The following is a 24,616-nucleotide window of genomic DNA, read 5'->3' on the forward strand; positions in this document are numbered from 1 at the left end:
CTGGAGCCCCAACCTATTCTCTGTTGTCCTCTGATTATGTCACATTGTTTCCAAAAGACAGTTTTATTTACATTTTGGTAACCCCAAGTACTTTGGCTAGAGTTTTTATATTTAAAAAATTAATTATGGGATGATTGAATGATACAATATAAATAAATATTCCAGGAATCTACTGAAATCTGTATATATAAAAGTCAATGTATGTGTGTATGTGTATATATGCATGTATGTTCCAGCCTCACTTGCGATTTTCATGACACTTGGTGCACATGTTTCTCATTGGTTGACTAAAAATACTGTAAGGTGAATTCAGCTCTAACCCACCCTCTTCTTTGATCTTGCAGTCTTATATGCATGTTATCATCCAGTTTGTGCCCCTGTTGCTTTTGAAATTAAATAGAGTTGGCCGGTACCGAGCATCAGCTGGATAATAACTTATATAAAAGACCACAAGACAAGCACAGTAGTGAGTCTTCATTGTTTGTTAATTTATTTTTATTTTTAAAGTTGTATTTTATTTAATTATATTTTTCTCAAAAATGTGCATTAAACAGTCAGGAAGTCCAATTGTTTACACCAATCAGCATACAGATAAATGGTATAATCTTTAGCACACCTATAAAATACTTAAACATATTAGGCACACATACATATCCAGAGAGGAACTTCTTATATATGTAAAATCCATCCATTATCCAAACCGCTATATCCTAACTACCAGGTCACGGGGGTCTGCTGGAGCTAATCCCAGCCAACACAGGGCGCAAGGCAGGAAACAAACCCCGGGCAAGGCGCCAGCCCACCGCAGGGCACACACACACCAGGTACATTTTAGGATCGGCAATGCACCTAACCTGCATGTCTTTGGACTGTGGGAGGAAACCCACGCAGACACGGGGAGAACATGCAAACTCCACGCAGGGATGACCCGGGAAGCGAACTGGTATCTCCTAACTGCAAGGCAGCAGCGCTACCACTGCACCACCCTATATGTAAAATAAGATAAAATAAAAAAGTATTAATTGTCATTATCTCATCGTTCCCTTTGCAATATACTGGGTACAAATGATAGAGAATGTATTTGTTAAACAGGCCAGCAGAGTCACAACAAACTCATACAGAAATAATAAAATACACAGGGATACTTTTTTTTTCTGCCGCGCAAAATCTAAATATTTCTCCAAAATGCTGCTGCATAGCTAATATAAAAACCAAAGAATTAACTCATCAAAGTATCATCACCAAGTTTAAAAATCACTGATCCTGTCTCATTACGGCTGCTTCAAAAGTTAGTGCAATAGACAATGTTTTCTACAAGTTACCTGAAATTTCCCTTGCAGCTCACCCATAGCACCCCCAGAATGCCCTAATGTCAGCACCACCCAGCTGCAGCTTATTCAACTACAGAACAGGAGGCCCTCAATTCCTACTGTGGAGATTGGGGTTTGGAGGAACTGCTGGTGCTGCCACCTTGTGGATGCGACAGCATAAAACACTTCCATATGTGACTGTCAAAAAAAAAAAAAAGACTAAAATATTGCTGAACACAAATGAAAAGAAATGATCCAGAAAGGATTTATTTGAATCAGTCAATGTCATGTTTTAGTCAGATTGTGTTTATTTTCCTTTTCTGTGTCTACTGTGTTTATTGTAAAGTATTATTTTTCTTTGTTTATTATATTAATGTCAGTCAGTCATTGTCCAACCCGCTATATCCTAACTACAGGGTCACGGGGGTCTGCTGGAGCCAATGCCAGCCAGCACAGGGCGCAAGGCAGGAACAAACCCCGGGCATGGCGCCAGCCCACTGCAGTGAATTAATGTGTTTTTGTTACTATTATTCAGTTTTTTCCTCTTACTATGTATTATCTGCTCTCCTTAATTCCTTGTGTTTTGTGGGTGGAATCCCAAGAGGTGACACCAACCTGATATCACTGCTGAAGGACCAGCCTCAGCCTGTATATTTACGTCTGGGAGTCATGAAGTGTAATCTATATAAAAATTGGTATAATACCTCCAACAGCCTTCACAGGCCAGGCCAGGTCTGCTATCCCTGCCTAGCTTAGGCCTCACTCAGTCAACTTGATTTAAGTTGGTAAGTCCTGTTCCAATAACACCGGTTACAAGAAAGTGTAAATGAGAGACCAGTCCATCGTAGGACAAAGTCACAACCAATCATGTCCATATAACCTCTCACTGAGGTAATTTTCACTACCGGGTCCTTTGTGTGAGCGTCAACTTTTAAATCACCAGTCAGGATGAAACTAGAGAACCTTCAGATGTATCAACAAAGAAAGTGGAATGGGATGTATTTTCTTTATCCTGTAAACTGAAAGGAGTGCTAAGAAATTGTCCACCTTTGTTCATCATTAAATATTTCTGCCCAATCAAGACTAGACTTTTCAGTGCAAGTTCTAATTTGTATTAGTATGGATTTTTTTATGTGTTTAAAATGAATGTTTTTCAGGCATGATATCAATCAGCAGCCTTCTTTTAATAACTACTTGTTGGTTATTTGATTTTAATATCTTTTTATGTATTTTATACACCATTACAGCTTAGACATGGAAATTCAGAATAAAAATCTATGTGTTTGTGTTCAAACAATTCAAGTTCTGGCTGATTATAAAATAATCACAAAATACACATTTTTATTAGAATTACCTCTTCTACATGGTTGTTCATAGATTGCATAATGAGACACAATGAACTTCCATCTATTCTCTTTGAGCACTCACCCTTTCTAGTACTGGGCCACAGTAACGTAATTAGTGCAGACGGGTTCACTGTGGCAGCATTGGGCGCAGGCCAGTCCGCCAGAGGGCACACTGCCATACCTGCTCACAAGAGGCCAATTTATAGCCTAACCTGCATGCTTTCTGGAGGACCCAAAGAGAACCAAAGTTGAAGTGAGATATCTGCTTTTTGTAAAACTCTTGACTTCTCCAGAAATGCCTCCATGATAATGTTAGAATTTTCATTTTGAGATAACACATGCAGCCAGTGTGGGAGCACAATTTCTCTTATTTATTAAGATCAGATGGAGTAATGTTACCAGATCTATGCCAGCTGACAAGAGGATGACATAAATACTCCACCCAAGAATTATTTTTTTTTTATGTTACCTACCCCATTTACTTTGTAGTGTTGGCTGAAAAAGAAAAATCAATGTCCTGGTTTCATGCAGAACAGACAGAAAGAAGTTCATAACAGAACTTTCTTGGTGGCCAGTGCTATACAACAGCAAACAAAATGTCCATGAAAAAAGAAAACTCCTATTACTTGTGTCACATAATCCACATGTCTGTTATCCAGTTACTTAAAACACTAGCTTATTTTCCTTACAATATTGCAAAATAGTCACTTTTGGAATTATCGATGCTTACATAAACAATGAACCCAAAGCCTCATGGGAGTGACTTTTCAACAAAGAACCACCTCTCCTCATCATCTGTTGGTCAAGAGTCCTGCCTTAAATTCAAAAGGTCATCCCAATAAGTCTTTAGATTTCCTGTTTATGATGTGTGCTGATAATCTTGGAAATAACTATGTAACAATATTTGTTTTGCCTGTTTTGAACATCAGACTATATGACATGAGTAACATTTTTTCTTTTTTTTTCCATGGATATTTTTCATATTGTTCACATGCATTGTCCACCATTGAGTTTTGTTATGTCATAAATTCTTTCTCTCCATTCTCCATGAAAATATGAGATTAAAATATGGTTTCCACCACCACTACAAAGTACAAGGAGTAAGTAACATATTTAAAAAAATCATTTTTAGGTGGAGCATTCATTTAATCAAATGGCTGCAAGTGACTTAAGGGATTATTTTAATGTATTTTGTTTTATCTCTAGCCATTGATGTAATGAGTAGCTACAAGATCACAAACGCATGCCAATACCTCCACAGCAAAAGAGTCGGTCAAGTTCTCTTCCACTGAGTTACCGGCATGGATTTTCATGATTCTAAAGCCATAGGTACAGACCAGCAAAACACATAAAATACAAAGGTGAGCAGCACTCTGCATGATGTTTGATGCTGTTGTCACACTCATGTGCTTGGAAGGCAGTCAATGGGCTTTACTGGGTGTAAAATGGTGAGTCAGGGGTTGACGCTGTGCACTAACGCCTTTCCTCCTTCCTCTGCAGATCACCAGGAGACAAGAAGACCTAAGCCATAACCAGCTTCCTCATTCCTCTCTAGACCACGCCCTCCTCCTGACCTCACTTCCGCCTCCAACATCTTGGATCCACCTTTTCCTTTCCACTGCCTATAAAGACCCAACCTCCACCCTTTTGTCTCAGTCCTGTTTTGGACACAGTCTCTTGTTACTACTCGCTTTTACTGCAATATTGGATCCCCAAACCTTTTTTTGTCTTTATGTTCTTGTATCACACTGTGGAAATGCATTGCTGGGCAAGAAAAGTTATGTATACATTCTGCAGTGATTTGTACACTGTAATAACACTTGTCTGTATAATTTGTGCTAAAGCAAAGTTTATTTGTCAGTGTCTTCAGTATAACTTCATGACTGTAATTTTATCTTCTGTAAGGAAACTGATTAGTCCATGTGTGAGTACCACCCACCTGACCCCACACATCAAGCCATTCTGATGCTTTGGTCCGTCTTGATACACGCCAGATCATTGTGATCCCTACCTTGTGTCATCATTTGACATGACACAGAACTACAGACTTAAATGCTACAAAAATTGTGAACCTTAGGAAAATAAATTATCTCTATTTTGCCTAAAATAAAACAAGAATACGTTCAATTTAGAATCAAACAACCTTCAGATGATAAAGAACAACCTAAAATAACATGGAAGGAACATGCCGACCACACACTGTGTATTTTTCAAACAGAGGACTCTGGAGCAGCGCTAACCACTATGCATCCAGGTGTGTCCATGGCATTGTGAGGCTGGAAAAGCTTTGAAACAACACATCTATTCATTTCACACCATGGCTCTGGGCTTCTGTGAAATGGGGCATCATACCCAGGCCAATTTTACAGAGAGAGGTCATCCTCTGTGATTTTCTTTTCTACCATTTGGATGGAGAGCATGTTTGGCCAGAGATGTTGGCCATTTATGCAGAGAGGGGTCAGCCTCTGTGGTTTTCTTTTCTACCATTTGGATGGAGAGCATGATTGGCCAGAGACGTCGGCCATTTTTACAGAGAGGGGTCAGCCTCTGTGGTTTTCTTTTCTACCATTTGGATGGAGAGCATGTTTGGCCAGAGACGTTGGCCATTTATGCAGAGAGGGGTCAGCCTCTGTGGTTTTCTTTTCTACCATTTGGATGGAGAGCATGTTTGGCCAGAGACGTTGGCCATTTATGCAGAGAGGGGTCAGCCTCTGTGGTTTTCTTTTCTACCATTTGGATGGAGAGCATGTTTGGCCAGAGATGTTGGCCATTTATGCAGAGAGGGGTCAGCCTCTGTGGTTTTCTTTTCTACCATTTGGATGGAGAGCATGTTTGGCCAGAGACGTTGGCCATTTATGCAGAGAGGGGTCAGCCTCTGTGGTTTTCTTTTCTACCATTTGGATGGAGAGCATGTTTGGCCAGAGACAATGGCCCGCATCAGGATCTGTGGTGGTTGAAGATCTAAAGAGGGATCTCTGCCTTATATGTTCACATAATGTCGTGCTAACTATACTCCTGATAAAAGATCCACTTTCTTTTCTCATATAATTGTGACATCCTTTAATGGAGAAAACAATATTGAATCTTAATGTAGGTTATAGTTGGCTTGCACTGCATAGCATTGACCAGGTAAAGCTGAAACTGAAAGTTTAAGCAGGAAATTAAAAACAGATGCAATGTGTATTTTCCTGTCAGAAATAAGGCAGATAATAATGCCAGAAATCTATAGATTCATTTATTGTCCAAGGCTAGGCCTGGCCAGAGCACTAAAAAGTTCAAGACAGGAATGAATCCTGGACATGGTGCCTCTCAAGCTCACATCCAGACTTGCTAAAGACTCACCAATTGACACACCTGTCTGTGGAGTGTGGGAGTAAACTGGACTGCCTGGTTTACCACACTTTTGAAAATGGGGAGAACATGCTAAGTCCACAAGGACCGTGACCAACTTGGAATAAAGAAAACGGCATTCAGAACTTGTGTGGCAGCAACACTGAAAACTGAGCCAACTGTGTCAACCTTACAACCCATTACTAATAAAAATGTATGGAGAACACGGATGGCTGGATTTTCCTGTGACTTTACATGGAAGAAATGTCTTAGGGAATTGGCTGATTGTTCTTGTCCTTTTGGATTGTAAAACTTTAGTACTGATCTGGACTGTGCACTCTTGTGCGGAAGAATATGGGGACATCTTGCCATAAACACCAATATGTCAAATTAATCAATCAAAAAACAAATAATTTTCCAGTGCCATTATCTAATAATACAGAGAACTAGTGCAGTCTCCTGGCTTCTAGTCAATGCTGCAGAGGCTTTGGTACACGACAATCCTAAACTGGTCCAAAAGGCTTTAAGCATGTTATATTATGTCTTATCAAATAAAGGGACATGCAACACCTTTAGAAATCATTCAGCATCTACACTATGAAAATGTAAGAACTGCAGCCTTTGTGTCCCTCTGGGGGTTGGAGAGGCCCTTTGCTTAATCAGTAACATTTGTTCTTGTCACTTGCATAACATATTTAAAAAAAAAGAAATAACATACTGTTGTTGCACAGAGAGCTTCTAATTTAAAAACATGCAAGAAAAACTGCTGACTGTGGCAAACTGCATGTCTAGCATTGCTAGATGTTTTACGGCTCACTTGTAAAATGTGCTGAAAAACCGCTTCAATGTTCTTCAAATGAATAATGCCATCAAATCAGCACCAGTGCTTAGTCAGGTTCAACTCACCTGCTAGGCTGCTATTTTCTTCAAATGTCAGTGATAATCTAAAATGTACATTATTTGCCCTATAATAGCTGCAGAAAGAGAACTTAAAAGAGAATTCCATAGCTCATGGAGATGCTGCCTAACAGCTTTGTCCTTTTCAAATTCCTGTTATTGAATATTTAACTGACATCTTGATCCAGAGTAATTTAAAAGGTCAGGATGCATCGCATTTAAATATATATGTCAAGGCTTGGTTAGGAGACTTGCGGTTATATGGTATTCAGTCCAATACTGCTGGCATAGTGAAAAATTCTTGGGCCTTCCAGCAATAGCAAAGATTGGGCCTCCACACCCAAAACAAAAATATTTAGTTTTAAACATGGCTGCTTATTCTCCAAAGTTACAAACTATTCAAATAAACGTTTTTTCCGGAAACAGTACTATGCCTGGCCAATGTTGCAAGCTCAGGAGAAAACTGCTATGGCATTAATATAATCATAATGAGATATTTTGAGACACCACTGTTTTAATTCACTTATTTTTGTTAAAATAATGCAAATTGTTATTTCTACCTCAGCCCATCTGTATTAATAGGCTAGTAGTCTGTGTGCAAATTATAAGTAACTAGCAAAATACCTGCGCTTCGCAGTGGAGAAGTAGTGTGTTAAAGAAGTAATTAAAAAGAAAAGGAAACATCTTGAAAATAACGTAACATGATTGTCAATGTAATTGTTTTGTCACTATTATGAGTGTTGCTGTGCGCTGAGCTTACTTTTGAGCATGTAACTTACAGTTGGCCATGTGAACAGTAATCTTGTTTCAGATCTCACAGCTTGGATTGCTGCTGTCATAATCGGTTTGAGTTTCATGGTTTGTTTCAATTACGACAGTATTTGTAGGACTTGTGTTGAAAAGACATTCGGCAACTGTCAAGCGTTGTAAGCAAACAACCGGTTTCATCGATAACTTCACATCCAGCTTTTGAGAGTTTAAACATTCATAAACATCAAAGAGTCCATTACTGAAATCGTCACCTGTGAATCTAAGATGTTTAAGAGGCACTGGTGGTCGTCAAAAGGTGTAAAATATTTGACCATTTCGGTACACTTGAAAGTGACAACCAAGCAATTCAGCGGCAGCCATCAACTCACATGCAGATCCATAGGTGAAGGGCTTAAGCATTTCACTCTTCTAGTGCTCCTGGGTAGAATAATTATCTCCTGTACCGTCATCAGTCCACACCTTGAACCTGTCCCAGTCATTCAATACATAAGACACAATGTTCCTCTGGATATCAAGAGTGAGCCTGATATGGCCGTGCAATATGTAACAAAGAGAATGGAAAAGGCAGGTGCCATCTCTGGGCATGGAAACCACTTGGTAAGTGACTGTTCTTTGATCGATGGTGATCACCTCGATAGACATGTTAATGAAGGTACGGTTGGAATGATAAAGGAAATGGGTACCTGAACAATGTAAAGTAAGTCTAAAATACCTACACAATAACTATAATCGTAATAAATGAGCAATAAAACAGCGGAGAAGCTGTGGATTAAATAAAAAGGCTGTAGTTATCAGCAGGGAGACGTGAATCCCGTGGCGAAGCAAGGAAGGGAATGTAGAGACTGGAGCGACGGACGGCCTTATATAGGCAGGCAGCCAACAACGTGGGAGGCGCTGGGATGGGGGACCCAATGCCGCCTCACACGGTGACTGAGCTGCAGGCTATGGACGTATATATTTACGTAAGTAGGATTCAGTTAGCGTTGGGAACCCACGTACCAAATTTCTTGAAGATGGGCCCATAAGTAACAAAGACTGTTGAAAAGTTCAATATGGCGGCCGACAGTGGCATCATACCACCGAAATAAGTACCAAATTTCAGCCTTCTACCTACACGGGAATTTGGAGAATTAGTGACGTTGGAAAGTTCAATATGGCGGCTGACAGTGGCATCATACCACCGAAATAAGTACGTACATCGGTTTCAGTTAACGCAGGGAAGCCGCCTACCAAATTTTGTGAAGATGGAGCCATAAATAAGAAAGTTCAACATGGTGGATGTTGTCGACCGTTATGACTGTTACATGTAGAATTTCGAAATGAAACCTGCTTAACTTTTGTAAGTAAGCTGTAAGGAATAAGCCTGCCAAATTTCAGCCTTCTACCTACACGGGAAGTTGGAGAATTAGTGATGAGTGAGTGAGTGAGTGAGTGAGTGAGTGAGTGAGGGCTTTGCCTTTTATTAGTATAGATTGGGGGACCCCCATTGGCTGCATACATAAATCTTATTCTGGTACTACAGAATACACAATACATTAGATATGGAAAATGTTATCAATTAAGACATGTATACATAAGGCATATAGATTGCATTATATGCGAGTATACAGTTTGTAAACGGAAAACATGCCAGCACTATGTGGAAAAGCTGATTTTCAGGACATATAGAACTGAAACACTGTTTGTTGTAATGTATTCATGGAGAGATGTGCAACCCCTTCCCTTACCTGACCGGAAGGCTCAGGTGGCAAATGAACAGAAAGAGTGATAGGGTGTCCCTTGCCTTAGCCAGGAGGGTGGTAGATGGTGCCAGTGCAGAAATGGGCACACTTGCATCCCGGCAAAATTGGACCAAGGAACAATACGTGACTAGGAAGCCAGTGTGGTTGAAGGACAGTGGGGGACAACCTGGCAGAATTACATGTTCTCGCGACAAATTAGGTGGCACACTATCCCTGAGCAGCACTACCAGCTTGGACAACCACAAGGCATGCTGGGAACTGTAGTCCCATGGGGGAGCCTTGTTGAGTTCCAGGGGTGCCTGTTTTCAGAAGTGCTTCCAATGGAACTATACCCTAACACCAGAAGTCTTAAAATAAATAAGCTGCTCGACCTCATCCAGGTGAGCTGTAGTTGGGTGGAAGAGGAATAAGGCTTGTCTGGAGGAGTGGAAGGAAAGGGAAAAGAAGAAAGGAGAAGAATATTTGTAGTTATGTCAAATTTGAAGCCTTTTTGTATGGTATTTGTGCAAATAAACCTTTTATGTAAACTGGGCCTTGTGTTCGTGAGGTTGTGTCTGGCTTTTGATGTTCTACAATGCCCCCTAACCAGTCACATGGTCAAAAGGTGCTCCAGTTTATCTTGGACTATTTAAACTCCTGCTGAAATCTGAAGTTGAAGTTTAACTTGCTCAGCTTGTTTAAAAGTATGCACCATCTCTTATCGGCCCCAGTGCACTCCTACTGAATACTGGGTATTATAGTCTTGTTGGTAGAACTGCCACATGGTCATTGCAATAACTGACTTGTTTACTAACTTATCTTCTTTGCTCCAATGGAAGCACAAGGTGAACACAAGCACCCTCCATTCTCCATGATCTTTCGCTTTTGCTTCTGCTTCACCCCAGGTTATTCCCAGCTCTCCCTAAAGTTCCACACCAGTTGTCTTTTGTCTACCTGTAGGTCTTTGCCCTGAAGGCTACTTTTATATTTGTTTCCTGGCATCCTTAATACATGCCCTTGGCATTTGAGGCATTTTACTGTGTCTATTGAATGATGTGTGTGGACTTTCTAAGCTCTAGTAAGTCTTTGTTGGAGATTCAGCTGGGCTGTAATATTCTGCTTATTTTCTGGAGGCAGCTATGGTGGACCCAAGACAGTGCACTATGTCAATCTTGGATATACTCCAGCATTCACTTCCCATAAAGCAGGATGGATTTGATGTTGCTTTTATAGATTCTGAGTTTCATCCTGGAACTTTACTGCTTTGGCTTCCAGATAGGTCTTAACCGTTTTGAATGCTGACAGAAACTGCACTTAATGTCTTTCTTAGTGGAGTCCTCAATGCTGACTATTGTGTGAATTTTAAAGAACTAAATGTAGCAGCACTGAAACATCTGCATGGAGTGATTTGTTCCTTTCTTAAGGAAGTCTCCACTCTCTTTTTCAAACCTTCCTGATTTAAAGGATGCCGACTGCTGCCACTCTAGTCGCGTCCTCCCTGCTCCCATAAGTACATCTCCTCCAGTTCAAACTGCAAAGCCCTTGCAGATTGCTGTCCTTCACTCCTGTCTGTAAGAAGCCCATTGCATTCTGTTATAAGATTTTCTTGTAAACTCAGTAATCAACACTGAAAGGTTTATAACATCACACTCTGCTTTGTTTAGCCTAAACATACACAAAATAATTATTTCTGTTTTCAAAAGTTAATATATATATTTTTTTACTGGCTTTGTATTGATCTGATGATGAGGACCTTGAGGTCTGGAGGTCGTCCATCTCATAGGCATGCTGTACACCAGTGCCCAGTGCTTTTATGGATTTTCTCCATACAGGTTTGTTTAACTGGTGACACTAAAGTAGTCCAGTATGAGTGAGTGTGTCCTGCAAATACCTGTAAGTGATGTCTCATCTGTTGTTGGATACTACCTTGTACTGGACACTGTGATTCATCGTAATCTTATCATAAAACGAGCAAGTAAAGAAAGTGGATCAAAGAATAAAACCTTTTAACTTAATGCCTTCGCCTTCACAGAAACCGATGCAAAATTAAAATGCAAGTCTTCTGGGAAATGTGGCCAAAAGCCTGGCCTGCTGCTTCAGTATGGACGGCCTATATATGTACGTGCCTACTATTTAGGAGTGCAAAATTTGTGTAGCTTCCAATTCAGCGGTGTGGAATGAACACAGAAACATAAAAGCTTGTGTTTTGCAAAATGAGATTAGGTAACACCTAATGTGAGATTTTCACACATGGTACACATTGATTAGAATGTCCATTTATCATATTGATAATATGACATAACGCTAACAAAGAGCTGGTCAGTCAAGGTGCTGATAAATGAAGTGTGTATGAGCCACCTTTATTGTTCTGTGCCACACAGAAAGAGTAAGATTTGTTTCTAAGCATTTCACTGCCTGCAAGTACTCATGGAGAAGGTGACTGTAGATTAGTACCAGCTCAACTTTTGTCATCGCCTAGTCATAATTATTATATTTTCCTTCTTATTATTTTATTTTAGTACATGTTAAAGGTTCAGAAATACAAACTTACCATTCTGATCTTTACATTTTGCTTTTTGGGCAGCACATTACCAGCTTGCTTGTCCTTTACGGCCATTGCCAGCAGAGAGTGAGTGTAGGGTCAGAAGGTAATGTTAAGGAGCTTCTCTTCATTAAGGAGATAGACTGAAATTTATTTAAATGGAAAATGGACTAACTTCAAGTGCTTTGATAACATTAAACATTTTAGGAAACTCACTTAGTAACATCTTGTGACCTCAAGTTTTATTTTGCCCTTATTGATTTTCACAAACGACAATCACTACCTTGTTTCTGCCCCATGCCTGCATAGAAAGTACCATCTTAATGGAAAATAAGCTCTGTTTAAAGGACAGATGTAAATGGTTATAACATTTGACTATCTATTGAAGAATAATTGTAAAGAATGCAGTTGATGCCATGCCAGCCTCAGGATACAGTGTGTTGGCCAAAGACCAAAATGGATGTACTTTAAGTGAGTCTTTAAAGTGCATGCAGCACCAGCCACATCTAAGACAGGATAAATGTCTAGTTATGCTGTACAGAGTACAGGCCAGATTTATATGGTTGCATATCGCTTAATGAATGCAACCCAAGTGGTCATATCCTCAGCTTAACAACGTGCCACTTAGAGTCTTGACTGGCTACTGACTTAGCAAGATCCTTTACTGGGCACAGATCCAGTTAAGTCCCAGGATGAATGAAACTTCAGCTGGATCTGTAAGTACAGGCAATTTCTGTCTTGCCCAGTACTGGTTGTAATTTTATTGCTGCACCATAAGCTGTAGTCAAGTCCTACACATCAGTCACAGCCTTCACTAGCGAGTTTCCACTATGTCTATATATGATGCAGCATTGGTTGAAACCCAGTTGCTAGCATTATGCATTTGTTGTACCAGACTGAAAATTAAGAGAGTAACTGTCATCACCCAATATGTCTGAGCACATATAAATCTACTCTCTATATCTAAAATTCTAAAAGTGCAATGATTTTGTGCAATGATGTCACATTTTTTGTCACGCTTTAAATCGAGATTATTTTAAAACTTACATATATATGTTTGGTATGATTCTTTTCAGAATTTATCAAACTTTAATGTGATTTTTTTAGATTTTCAGATTCTTGTTCCATTTTTAAATTATAAACTAAAAAATATCAAGAACTCACTTCCCGCGAGATGAGACTTTGTGCCAAGAGATTTAACCACACCCCGGGCCAGAAATAAAAGACAAAGAGTAGGACAGCTGTTGTACAGACTTTTAAATGTTCGAAGCACTACACAAGATGCAGATCATGTGGCATGCAGCAGCAGCAAGCCAGCAGCTGATCAAGCAAAGAGGAGGTAAAAAAAAACCTATTTGTTTCCCATTGTAGCACCGTTTAAGAGGGGGTTTCGGAGGAGTGACCGTGTCTCCTTGGGGTGTGTTCAGCCACCTTCTTCACAACGTGAGCGGCAGACACGAATTGGCTGACACGTAGCGCAGGCCAGGGGGGTTGGTTAGAGAAGCGAGTAGGGGATAAGACCCCTAGTGTATATATGTATATTATGGGATATGGCTGGCCGTTCATCCCGGCCAATACCCCCAGGCTGCCAGGTGTAGCCCTTCTAGAGGTGCCCCGAGTTCCAGCAGGGCATCATGGACAGTGGAGTTTTCCATCACAGCCCTGCTGGATACCATGGGGACCTCCAGGGGATGCTGCAGGGAGGAGCAGGGACTGCTATTTTCCTTATAACCCGGAAATATGTCTTAGGTACAGCGACAGAGGAAATGACGCACTTCCGGGATGAAGAAGAAGAGTTTTTCACCCGACCCGGAAGGTCAAGGACTATAAAGGACTCTGGGGAATCCCAGACGGACGAGCTTAGTCGGGTGGCAGGGGACAAAGCGTCTGGGAGAGTGGAGGATTGTTTATTATTGGTTAATGTTGGAGTATTGTATGAGTATTGTGGAGTGGAGGGTGCTGTGTAAACATTGTAGTTTAAATAAATATTATTATTGGACTTTTATCTGGTGTCCGAGGGTTCAAGGGGACGACTGCGCCCTCTATCTGTCACCATATATATGTACATATATATATATATATATACTGCCTGCGGTGGGCTGGCACCCTGCCTGGTGTTTGTTTCCTGTCTTCTGACCTGTGTTGGCTGGGATTGGCTCCAGCAGACCCCTAGTTAGGATATAGCGGGTTGGATAATGGATGGATGGCTATATATACTGTATATAATATGCATGTGCGTTTGACAGTCTCCTCACAGGCTCGATCAAGGTATGTGATAACCCACCAAGGCAAGAGGGGGCACTGTTGCTAACATTCTCTACTCCTTCTCTCCCTGTATCACCAAGAAACCACCCAGTGAGGGCATTTATCCCCATCCCTTCTGCTATATACACTATAAGAAGCCCTGCTGCCCAGAAAGAGATGTCATTTCCACTAGGAGTGACCCACTGGACGGAGCTCCAGTAAACAATCCTTATGTTGACTGCTAACAGCTTATTATTTTGTAGTTGTAGAGGCTATTTCTTTATCACCTGAAGGCATTCAATTTTTTTTTTTTATTTGTGTTTTGGACTAGTCAAAAAATAGTCAAAAGTGCATAAAAACTGAAAAACAGGAACCCCGAAACCTGACAGGATTTTAATAGAGCATTCAAGTTAATTTTTGAAGCTGCGCAGTGGTGCCGAATACTGAAGCTCCAGGCTCCTGGATCAAGTCTGTTCATTCTCTATGCATTCAGGTATGTGGGTTGGTTTTTTTTTTTTGATAACATAATTTTAAGTACATTTTACTAAAGTTTAGGACTCTCCCTGCTGATTTATATTTTAAACACCTTTAATTACTAATGAAAAGAAACTGAAAAGTAATTTCTCAAAGCTTTCATTTTTACAAAGAGCTGTAGTGTATCTGCAGACATCATCTTGGAATCTTCAAGTTTAACAAGTGATAATAACTGATTATTAAGTCAGGAAGCCTGTTGGATTTGTGAATTAAATTTTAGTATCCTACTTAAGACAAAAGGTTTTTAGCTGTAAGTATTTAATAATGCATAATAAAGCAGCTGCTGGGTTTCACAGCCTCAAATTCGAATCCAAAAGGCTTCAAAAGATGATTGCAGTTTGAAGATTACTAATTCTAAAATCCTGCTTTGCCAGATAGAGCTGGAACTTAACAGGAGAATTAATTTAGATCATTTTGCAGAGATCTGTTTTCACTTTGACATTAAATAGCCTTTTTCTGTTGATAAGTGTCAAGAAAAGCCAAATTAAATCAAGCTTGATTCAACATGTTATAACCGTAAAACGTGACAACCTCCAAGGTGGTGAATACTTTTTACAAGCATGGTATCTTTCAAGCCTTTATAACCAACACTGATGCCAGAAACACTGTAGTTCAAAGGATATCAAAGCCAGACTTTAGCACACACTCAGCAAAAATCTCAGGGAGTTTGGAAGAAGTTTCTTGTACTGATTGCAGAATTATTTTTGGCTTATACCGTTTTGGAAATCATCACATTCCTGAACTGAATACCACTGAATGTCAGGATGATCAATTAAAATATCCTTCAATCTCCAGATAGAGGATTTATACTGCGCTTATACTGAGTTTCTAGTCCAATTCAAACATCTTAATCCTCTCATTTCCTTAAAATGATAAAATCTTTGACACAAGGTCCTATGGTTCAATGGCTAACCTTCAAAGACAGGCAACAGGAAGGAATAAAAGCCAATTTTTGTTGTATTAAATGCATGAGAGTAGCTTGCATCACAGCTCTGCACATAGATATTATCACAAAATTAAATAAAGAAAATAAGCAAAACTTAAGAAATGCAATGAGAGGGGCAGTAGGAAGGGGAGCAGGGAGTAGAGGGAGTGGAAAGACCTTTTACCTTACCACAAAAAAGAATCACACTCTTTCTTTATTAAGGACAGCTATCACAAATATGACCCTTTTGCACTTTATTGAGAAACCAGTTTTCATAAAAATGTGATCAGCTTTATCAGATGACATTTGTATGTATTGCAGTAATAGTTTTAAAATAATCAAATCACAAATGTAATCCAGAACCCACATGTTCAGATAATTTGGTTTTCCATCCAGCCCCAGACTTACTTTAGATTCTGAAAGATAAGAAAGTGCATACCTGTACTCCTTTCATTGCCCTTAACCAGCCAAAAATGACAAATCTAAAGAAAAACCATAAATGCAGTGGCATAGCTAGGGGCGGGCGGAGGTGGTGGTCCGCCCCGGCCGGCACATTTTTGGGGGCGGCATTATTGGCCAGAAGGCTCAGTACAATTCGTATGTAAGCAGCAGGGTTCGGAAAAATATAACAATTCTCTGATTTTTATCCACAAATGCTTCAAAATTAATTTTCAGAATGTCCTTCTGTGATGACATCAGACACAGCAGTTGAAATTTATGAGGCAATAACAAAAATAAACAGAAACATTACACCGACTTCTAGGACGATAAACAACTAATTTACAATTTAGAATTTCGTTTCGTTATCAATCCGAATGCGTTCTTGCTCTGTACAGAAAACATCCCCACCTATCACTTGTACACTACACTGGCTCAGGTTTTCACAGCGTAATTAAATGAAACTAATAATCAGAACACGGCTTATCAGTGCGACTAGTCTATATTCTTGTCTAGTTGATGCTTATAAATAATTATACGTGAACAATTATAGCTGTTTCTCTATATATGAATAAATCTATGCAACATTTATCAGACTTTTGTCACTGTCCTGTTCCACTGACAGACTGAGGAGATCGTTCCTCCCCCACACTATGCGACTCTTCAATTCCACCCGGGGGAGTAATTGCGAACATTAATTTTATTTTAATTCTTTTCATTTTTATTACTATTTAATTTAATATTGTTTCTTTGTATCAGTATACTGCTGCTGGATTATGTGAATTTCCCCTTGGGATTAATAAAGTATCTATCTATCTATCTATCTATCTATCTATCTATCTATCTATCTATCTATCTATCTATCTATCTATCTATCTATCTATCTATCTATCTTAATTTTTCTCTATACGTCATTTTAAATTTCTATTTAAATAGGTTAACATATTCAGATATGTTGGAGGGCACCACCCCACCCTGAGCGGCACAAACTCAAGCTACGCCACTGCATAAATGCAATGGAGACTGCGACACTGGCTGAAGCAGTTTAGACCCTGCTTAGCACCCCTTACTGACCAAAATTTGAAAACATTATTAAAGCTACTTTGGTGAGAGGGTTAACTGGGGCTCCTCTTGGGTCCCAAACCAGAGATAAGCAATCAGCATGCATCCAGCCATCTTTTTGTTTAATCTAGTAACCCCATCTACACTCCAGTTCCCATTTAATTTCTACATGTTGTCAACTGTTCATTGCCCATTCTGAGTTTGCACTTCTCTCCATTTCTACATGGGTGTTACTCCAGGTGATTTGGTTTTCTTCTCATATCTTCAAACGGCAAGAAGATTAGATTAAATGGCAATGTGTGAGTGAGTAGGCCTTGTGATAGACTGGCACCCTGGCCAGGGCTGTTTCCAGTATAGGATTCAGTTTCCCCATAACCACACATTAATTTAAGCAGATTTGAGAAATTCCTCAGAGGTTTTGTAAAAAATAAAGAAGAGGGATTCAGGTCCGGTTTAATGGAAAACCCAGTTAGATGGAAGTCATACTGCATGGTAAAAATGTAAAAAGGCGAGCAGTTTCTCATAACTGAGACTTCTGGCTTAAAAGAAATATTGCAGGCTTCAAGAACCTTCTTTCTATAGGACAAGCCCGTCCTTGTCCGGAACTGGTTGGTTGAATGCCAACTTCTGCTCTCCCTATTCTAAAATAGTGGAAGTACCCATAGAGGCAGGGCTTTCAGGACTGGGATAAAAACAATGTCAGTGTTCTTTCAGGTAGATTCAAAGAATTACTGTCAGCACTGGTCCAAAGGCCTTTCCATTTTTTTCTTCCATGTACCCCGTTTTGTGCTTATTTTTACTGTGCTTAAGTTATGAACAACTTTTAGATATTGTACTTTCAAAAATTTGAACTTGCTAAGGCAGAATGCATGCTGTTTCGGTGTGACTTTTAAAAAACTCATTGTAGTTATTGTGGCACAAAAATCAACATATCTTTATGCTAACGCATTGTATGCTAGTACACTCAATGTGTACTTTGAAGTAATATAAAGTACCAATAAACTAATAAGGACATGAGTACTATAATTTGTGGCTTAATTAAAAAAATGGACATGCTAATGAGCACATGAAACAATAACATCTACCAAGTAATGAACTTCCTGCCAATAAAAATTCCACAGAACCAAAAGAACAAAGAGACACATTAACTAAATTAATAATAAAAAACAGAGTTTGCTGGTATCCAAAGAATCTCATGAAGATGCAATTGAAAAGCATGTAAATGCTGGAGCAAGTAAGATGGCAGCCAAGAATCCAAACTAGAACTGCAGCATTGGTTTCCAGTTTTAATACTTGCCTGCAGGTTAATAAAATGCAAGAGTGTTATCTTGAAGTGAGCCCACTGCAGAAAAGACATCTTCACTGTCAAGTGCCCCTTTGGCTCAATTGGCAAAGAGGTATACAATATAATTTATTTTTGTATAACCCAAATTCACACAAGAAGTGACGCAATTGGCTTTAACAGGCCCTGTCTTTTGACAGCCCCCCCCCAGCCTTGACACTCTAAAAGACAAGGAAAAACTCCCAACCAAAAAAAAAAAAAAATGAAAGAAACCTTTGGAAAGGCAGTTCAAAGAGAGACCCCTTTTCAGGTCAGGTAGGTTGGGTGTGCAGTGGATATCAAAAAAGGAGGTTAACACAATACAATACACAGAACAGAATCCAAGTAATCCTCAATACAATACAGTAGGACAATAGCAATATTACAAGTACGGAGCAGAATTCAACAGTAGATGATATCACATAATACAATTTGGATTTGTTTAGAGTCCTGGAGACCTTGGCCATCCAGCTGCCTCCCCCTATTGGCCATTCCACAGCTGAGTCAGTGCTGGGCCAGCCAATCCGATGAAAGAACCCAACTACCGGATGATTCCTGCGATGTTTGTATGTTTTCTGCCCTCCATACTGAGGACACGTCCTACGCTTGCATTCTGGAAATCATCAGAGTAGTAGCATGAGAAGGCACATTAGCATGGAGGAGAGTGTAGTAGAGCCAGAATATACATCTGGGCTGCCCCAGCATTGTCTATGTGCTGGTTGCTTTGGCACAATGACACATACTTGTAGCAGTGTTGGTGTGAGAAACCACCTCACCACAGAAAGAAAAGTTTGGTAATGGAGACTGAAGCAGGGCTCAAGTGAAGTGTATTTGCTCCAGAAAATATAACGTTTCAGTTAAAATTGTGCTTACGGACTTTACGGACTTTGCCATTGACTTAACGGTCTAAGACAGCGTTTATCAACCTTTAAGTATTTGCGACCCGAGTTTTCATAACAGTTTTAATCGCTCCCTCCATAAACATTTTTTTGAAATGTAGATGCATATTTTATTATACCTACTTAACTTTTATCAACATTTATCTAACTCTATATTTATTGTTCTAGTATCAGAATGTAGTTTAAGTTAATTTGTTTTGGTTTCAACAGATGTTTTTTTTCATATTTTTGATTCTTGTTTTCTTTTTTTTACATCTTCGCGCTCCCCTAGGGGGGCCCACCCCACAGGTTGAGAACCACTGGTCTAAGACAATGGTTGTACACTCTCCGTGTGGATAGCAGGCCACAGATTTGCTTTTCAGACCATCAGTGGAAGTACTTCATCAGGGAAACCTTTACTAAAAGAAAGCCTGTCACACAGAAAATGTCTGAGATCTCCGGCAGAGGGTCCCAGCCGTAACTGCAGGTAGAATTAACAATTATTTAGTTATACAATTTTGTCAACTTGCTTTCTATAGTATTGGGTCAATAATAGCAATCATAATAAAATATAGCTTTATGAGAATGGTATTAGATTAGATTTTTTTCTTAGGAGATGGAATTCCTTCAATGTGGATAATGATATCCTTTACATTTTCTACAACTCTGTGATTGCTAATATTTCTACGCTGAAGTTTGCTGGGCTGGTAACATCCCGTCAAGAGAGGCCCACCAAATCAATAAGCTGATAAAGAAGGCAGGCTTAGTTACTGGATAGACTCTAGACACAGTGGAGATAGTAGTGAAGAAAATGAAGACTGCAAAACTGATGGCAATTATAAACAATGCTGACAGGACTGTACCTTGTGGTGCTCACATCCTCTTTAGAGGCAATAATTATGTGCTAAAATTTAAACCTGATAATCTGATATTGTTCATTTCTATGACATAGCACAGGTAATGTTGTTCCTCCTTTAACTATTGCTTAAATTTAAGTAATCAGTGCTAAATACGCAAGACGGTTTTAGAGAGAGAGGTTGGGAGGATGCACTGGTAGCGCATTGTCACACCTACCACGTGACGAACCACCTGCATTGGGACCCGAGTGCAGCAGGTGACACGGCAGCACCACACTGGACACTGTGAGGTTTTTTACGGTGACTGGAGTGCCAATCCTGCCACCAACCCCAAAGTTTTCCCTGTAATTTGGAGGACCTGCTTACAGGGCTGGATGCAGATTAATGTAATACCCAGGATGGAGCAATTGCAGATTAAGGGCCTTGCTCAAGGGCTCAATGGAACGGAGTCACTTCAGGCATTCATAGGATTCGAACCGACAACCTTCCGATTGCCGTTGCAGATCTGCAGCCTCACAGCCACCACTCTAGAGAGTGAAAAACAATATGAAAAGAAATTTCACATCATTTGTCATCATTATTAAAGAATTCTAAACTTGCAGATACATGTGAACCTCCTCGGCTGACATTTGTCACTAATACACCTAATTTATAGAGCATTAATGGGTGTGCTTGGAATGATAGTGAAAAAGGGAATTGCGCCAGGTTATTATGTAGGCATTTCTTTTTAATTATTTTGGACCACAAAGCAACTTTGGAAATGCTTAAGGTTTTTCTTAGATAAGAAGATGACTCTGCTGAAAACTAAACACATTGTTCACTCTGTTTAGCTCTCCCTTGACTTTTGCCCTCTCAGTAGCTGCTTTGTTCATTTCTCCTTGCTGATAATAACTTTGCCAAAAGCCTGCAAGCTGTCACACTTTGAGCAGACTTTTAAAACACTGACTTGCTTAGATTTTTCCAAGATTTTTTCTTAAAAAGGCCTTATGCCCTCTCCATGTCTGTCAGTCTATTGGACCGACGCAGCACCTTTGACACCAACAAATCAATTTGTGTCATAATTTTCAAACTGAAATATTTCAACATTGTATATATATTTTAAAATTTTTCAAAGCTAAAAAAATTGTTCAAGGTTTCAAGCATGTCAAGGACAGCAATCTACAGTCATAGAAATTCTTCATTTTTAACCCTGTAAAAGAACACTAACTCCACTCCGACACTTCATACTTTGATAATTTGATCATGGTTTAATTTAAGCACCACTTGCGTAATTATAATATTACTAAATAAATAAATTAAACAGTTTAGAATAATTATAAATATTCATAAATAAATAAAACAGTTTATTTCCTGAGAATGGGTCCCTCAGTGGGGATCAAACCTTATATCTACATGAACAGGACACCCAAACAATTTAACCTTTTGAGCTTAATAAAAGTTGGTGCGGTAGCCCCCATATGCACTTGTAAGTGAAATGCTTTTTGCTTAACTCTATGTGAAGTTGCCATTTTTTGGCAAATGGAGTCTTACATTCACATACCATTGAAACTGAGGTCAAGGACATACAGTATAATCACTCCCCATTCTTTATCTCCCGTCCCAAAACTAACCAACCTGTCTTGAACTCAGGTAAGAACCCTGATTAGAATAGTTTAAGAAGAACTCTTATCCATTAGGGGGTTTTCTTTTGCTATATTGAATTACACAGTGCTGTGAACTAGGGAGAACCTTAGCATTAATGTCTCAAAGGTAAAAGCAAAAACCAAGACAAGATGAAAGAACCATAAACCTTTGGCTTGTTTACCACTGGGGAGACAAAAAAATCTTTAGAAATAAAAATATTTATTATACAAAAACACTCTTAAGCATGAGGAAGCTCCGAAAGGCACAAAAGCACAGAAGGAGTTGCCTTCCAAAAAAAAATAGACAATCCAGTAGCAAATCGCAATTCACAAATCTAGAGAAAAAGAGGTGTCACACTTGTGTGCTTAGGAGGCAGCCAACAAGCTCTAAGAAGGATGATCTGCCACGAGATGAAGGGTTGATTTCGAGTACTAACGTTTTTCTCTCTCTTTTACCAGATCCAAAGAAGACAAATAATATTTCCACGCACTTACCTCCACCATCTTCTGGATTCTCAAAATGGCCATTCTACATCAATTCCTTTTCCAGCTCCAAAAGGAGACGTCACTTCCATTCCCACCATGATGATGTCACTTCCGGCTCCTAGTGATGATGTCACTTACGGCCTCGCCACAATGACGTCACTTTTGGCCCCATCTTGATGACATCACTTCTGGTTCTGCCATGATGATATCACTTCCGGCCTACAGTTTTGGTGTCATTTCCTGCCATATCACATCCTGTCGCCATTTTCTGTATAAATATCTCCATCTCAGTACTGTATGTTGTCAAATGCTTTGGTTTTTCGATCCATTTTCATTCAACTTTCATCAAGACTGACAGACATTATACGGGGCAATTTCCCCAACTCTTTTTGACGTGACTGAGTCAAATTTATCATATTACAGAGGCCAGAATCTAAGGAAGAAAACACAGCACAATAATAATCACAAGAACTCCCAAACACCAAAGCATACAATGCACCACAAGTAAGTAAACTTTATTTATATAGCACCTTTCAAAGATGTAACGTTATAAAGTATTCCACATATACAATAAATAAATACATATATACATATAAAACCAATAATTAACAATCCTCATAAAAATTGCAAACATCATCACTTATATAGAACACCTAAAATGAATAAAGTCTACAACTAATCAAATGTCTGTTTAAAAAGATATGTCTTAAGCGCGCTTTGAAAATTACTTAAAGTGCCTTTGGAACGCAGGACCAGAGGAAGTTAATTCCAAAGTCTTGGAGCTACCACCTTGAAAGTCTTTAATCGGGGACAGTCAATAGACCCTGATCAGAGGACCTAAGAGATACACTCAGAGAGTAAGGATAGAGAAGTTGTGCCACCAGTTCGGAACTTGGCCAAGCGTAGCATGATATGAAATAACAAGAATTTTAAATTGAATTCAAGAATTAAACGGAAGCCAATGTATTGCCATTAAAATGGGAGTAATATGGGACCTTCTATTTGATCTTGTTAAAAGCTTTGCATCAGCATGATTTGTTCAGATAAGATAAAAGGCCATGACAAAAGTTCAAATGAGAGGAAATAAAAGCTTAAATAAGCATGCCTTCCTCAGCCATAAACACAATAGTCCTCAGTTTGGCAATATTTCTTAAAAATGCACGACTTAGTCATCAATCTACCATGTGGCTCAAAATCTAGGAACTACTCAAAAGCAACACCTAAATTACACATTTTAATCTGAATAGAAAAAGATATGTTACCAAGCCTCTATTTAATCTTAAATAAGAATTTTTCTGGAGCAACAACCAGCACATCAGTCTAATGCTCATTCGCTTTTAATAGACAATGTATTAAGGTCATCAGATTTAAAAAAAAATAAAGCTGGACATCATCTGCATAAAACATTTATGAAATGTAATCAAAAGTGGTATTAACCTTTCAGAGCATATACTGTATAAAGAGAACAAAATTGGCCCCAAAATAGAACCCTGAGGAACTCCACATGACTCTGCAGCAGTTTTCTGACTCAAAGGAGTTTGGGTTTTCCATAGGCCTTTACAGGGCTGAGTGCAGTCTCTTAATAAAGATGGATTGGTGACCGATCCACAGAACACATGGGACATAACAGAACAAGCACAGGAACTAAATTAACAACAATATTAACATAAACAAAAGAATCCAAAATAAACAAAAAAGATGTAAAATGGCATTTCAGTTCCAGTCAGTGGGTAAACCCTGGCTGAAACATAATACACATTAAGCACTGTTAAAATTGATTTCTATCCATTCAAGATCTAAATCCATTTTTGCAGTATCAAATCACGTGAGGTCAAAGTCTAGGAAGGATCAAGCCATAGATGGAATGCCAGTCCTTCTCAGGGCATACTCGATAACAGCAGGGCTGCTGAGATTCAACAATCAGCTTAACCTATGTGCCTTTGGAATGGAAGCAGGAACCAGATTAGCCGGAATAAACCCAGGTGATTATGGAGAGAATGTGCAAATGTCACACAAGGATAAGTTTTATAATCTTAAACTTGTCGGTGGAGCTGTGAGGCAGCAGTGCCAAACAGTGTACCACCATGCTGGCATATTGTTTAAGTAAGTCAATAGAAAATTGTCAAAGATCTGAGATTTGCAGATAATATTGACATCCTAACAACAAACGAACTGGATATTCAACAGCAACTAACTGTGTTAGACGAAAGTGGAAAAGACTATGGTTTATTCATAAACAAAGATAAGAAAAATATAATGGTAATGGTAAATAATAAGGCAGATATAAATTGGGATTGGAGAGAAATTAGAATTTGTTGACCAGTTTGTTTAC

General features: G+C 39.2%; 2 long non-coding RNA genes across 2 annotated transcripts in view; one reads left to right on the forward strand and one right to left on the reverse strand.

Annotated features, from left to right (window-relative positions):
• Positions 1-4,630, forward strand: part of LOC120541261 — a 30,926-nt gene extending 26,296 nt beyond the window's left edge. The window contains exon 3 of the long non-coding RNA XR_005635973.1: positions 4,157-4,630. This is a non-coding gene — a long non-coding RNA (uncharacterized LOC120541261). The remainder of the gene's footprint in view (positions 1-4,156) is intronic.
• The window catches only part of LOC120541262, a 108,997-nt gene that overhangs the window by 69,839 nt on the left and 14,542 nt on the right, over positions 1-24,616 (reverse strand). Inside the window, exon 2 of the long non-coding RNA XR_005635974.1 lies at positions 22,294-22,717. This is a non-coding gene — a long non-coding RNA (uncharacterized LOC120541262). The remainder of the gene's footprint in view (positions 1-22,293; positions 22,718-24,616) is intronic.

Source organism: Polypterus senegalus, chromosome 12, assembly GCF_016835505.1.
Source record: "Polypterus senegalus isolate Bchr_013 chromosome 12, ASM1683550v1, whole genome shotgun sequence".
NCBI classification, from domain to species: domain Eukaryota; kingdom Metazoa; phylum Chordata; class Cladistia; order Polypteriformes; family Polypteridae; genus Polypterus; species Polypterus senegalus.